The following is a 2,954-nucleotide window of genomic DNA, read 5'->3' on the forward strand; positions in this document are numbered from 1 at the left end:
CCTGAAACGTTTAGATATGATTAGATAACAATACTATTTTAGTGGAATAGGTAATGTTGAAATGGGAAGAATTATATGATTGATAAAGTATTCCAGAAGTAATCACACAAGTCTGACCAGCCTGGGACGCTTTGTTAATCCCAAAGTAGCTGCCTCCTGTACTACAGTTGCTGCTGCTGCCATTGCTGCTGCTGCTGCTTGTTCTTCCTAAAATGGCATGGCTAGATCTGGACAAGTATGAGGAGATAGCACTGGCAGTGCAAGTACCTTCCAGAAAACAACATGAAGTGGCTGTGTCACTGTGTTTGTGATCTACTTTTGGAAGAGGCAAATGTTCAGCCAGTGTCAACAACAGTAACAGTGTGTGGCTACATACATGGACAGTTCTATGATTTTTCTGAACTCTTCAGAAATGAAGATCAGGTTCCGGACACAAACTACACATTTATGGGTGACTTTGTAGAGAGTGGTTACGATAGTTTGCAGACCTTCACTTATCTTCTTGCCCTACATTCTAAATGGCCTGATCACATTAAACTTTTAAGAGGAAATCATGAGAGTAGAAATGTAACACAGGTAACACAGGTGTAGAGGTTTTATGATGAGTGGATGAGTGCCAAATCAAATATGGAAATACTAATGCCAGGAGACATTGTACCAAAGATTTGACATGCTCACAGTAGCAGCTTTAATAACTGAGGAAATTTTATATGCTCATGGTGGCTTATCTATCTCCTGATATAAAAACCCTGGATCAAAATCAAACAATTGAACAAAAATAATAAATTTCTCACTAAGGAGCATTTTATGACCTGGTGTGGTCAGATCCTGAAAATGTTGACACTTGTGCAATCAGTTCCAGATAAGCAGGTTGGCTTTTTGGAGCAAAAGTCACAAATGAGTTTGCTCTTATCAACAACTTCAAACTCATTTGCAGAGTACAACAGCTTGTGCATGAAGACTATAATTTGTGTTTGATGAGAAGCTGGTCATAGTGTGTTCTGCTCCTAACTACTGCTATCTCTGTGGAAACATGGCTTCCATCATGGTCATCAATGATGTCAATACAAGAGAACCAAAGTTATTCCAGGTACTTCCAGATTCAGAACGTTGTATTACTCCCCAAACTATGAAGCTGTATTTCCTTTAAGGCCATTGCCATCCCATTGCCCCAATTTTTTTTACTCTTTTACCCTGCCTTTCTTGTACCCTCTACAATATACTTTTGTGAACACTTTGTTGCTGAAACCTGCCTCCTGCTTTTTAAAAAAAAAATTTAAATTATCTAAATTTATTGAATATTATGGTGTCCATAGCTATGTTTTTCTATCAACTCCGTCCACTTAATAAGGACAAGTATATTATTATGTCTTATGACTGTTGTCATGGATGATTTTGGGATGTACTATCTTGTGAAATTGTTGGTATACCTTTATAGTGATAATATTTTTGTTATCTCAGGGAATCTAAGTGAAGCAATTGATAGGGCACTTTAGCATCTGTTCAGATAGTTTTAAAAAACAACTTTCCCCATCAGGACAAGAATTCCCTGGTTTCCTAAAATATCAATTAAAAAAAAACTGTATAATAAAATAACTTCAGGAGGTATCACCATCCACAACTTTAAGCTCTACTACAGAGCTATAGTCCTCAAAACATTTCTGGTAGTGGCACAAAAATAGACAGGTAGACCAATGGAATCGAATCGAAAACCTAATATTAACCCACATACCTACGAACAACTAATACTTGAGAAAACAGCTAAAAGTGTACAATGTATGGCGGTTCCTCCGGAAAAAGGGAATCAGTTTACCACAGGACTCAGCAATCCCCCTCTTAGGCATATACCTAAATGATCTGCATCCATGCAACAAAGACATCTGCTCAACAATGTTCATAGTAGCATTATTTGTAATAGCAAGAACCTGGAAGCAACCAAGATGACCCTCAAAAAAAATGGATAAAGAAGATGTGTCACATCTACACAATGGAATACTACTCTGTGGAAAAAAAATAATGGAATCTTTAAATTGTCAGGCAAGTGGATAGAAATTGAAGAAACCATCCTAATGAGGTAACCCAGTCACAAAAAGAGGAACGTGGTATGTACTCACGCATATATGGATTTTAGACCTAAAACAAAGGATCACCAGCCTATAATTCACAACACCAGAGGAACTAGGATAAAAGGTGTATTCTAAAAGATCCATATGAGATCATTCACAAAAGGGGGAAAGGGCAATTTCCCCAGAGAACATGGGAAGTTTGGGGGGGTAGCAATAAATAGTGAGGGAAATAGGAGAAAGAGAAGAGAAGCATAGAAAAGCATGTGTGACTTGGAAGATTGAGTCAGAGTAGAAAGACAGGAGAGAGAGAGAGAGAAAGAGAGAGAGAGAGAGAGAGAGAGAGAGAGAGAGAACTTAAAAGAGGGAGTCATTAATGGTTTGAAGAGAAAACTGAACCTAAAGAAATGTCTAGAGACCTACAAGACTGACTCCAACTAACAATTTGAGTAATATTGGAAAGGCTACCATAAATGCCCTTCCCTGATAAGTAGATCAACAACTAACTTATCCACCATCATGGAGCCCTCAACTAGTACCTGTTGGAAACAGAAGCAAACACCTGTAACTAAACATTGAGTCAAACTAGAATCCAGATGCAGAGGGAGAGGACAACACCAGGTTGCAGAAACACATAGAGACAGCTGACCTGAACAAGGAGGAGCTAGCAGGCCCCCAGACTGATAGTTGGGAATCCAGCATAGGACTGACTCAGAGCCCCTGAATGTGGTTCTCAGCTATAAGGACTGAGCAGTCTACAGGACCTCAGACAGTGGAACCAGAATGTATAGCTGGTGCACAAAAGGTCCTTGCAGACACATCCCCCATGGAGGGATACTGCTTTAACCTAGAGACAGGATAGAAGTCTTAGTCCCTACTTCAAATGACTTC

The 2,954-nt window shown here is 39.1% G+C and overlaps 1 pseudogene; it reads left to right on the forward strand.

Annotated features, from left to right (window-relative positions):
• The first annotated feature begins 212 nt into the window (after positions 1-212).
• Positions 213-1,150, forward strand: LOC127218358 (serine/threonine-protein phosphatase 6 catalytic subunit-like; annotated as a pseudogene).
• The last annotated feature ends 1,804 nt before the right edge of the window (positions 1,151-2,954 follow it).

Source organism: Phodopus roborovskii, unplaced genomic scaffold (assembly GCF_943737965.1).
Source record: "Phodopus roborovskii unplaced genomic scaffold, PHOROB, whole genome shotgun sequence".
NCBI lineage: Eukaryota > Metazoa > Chordata > Mammalia > Rodentia > Cricetidae > Phodopus > Phodopus roborovskii.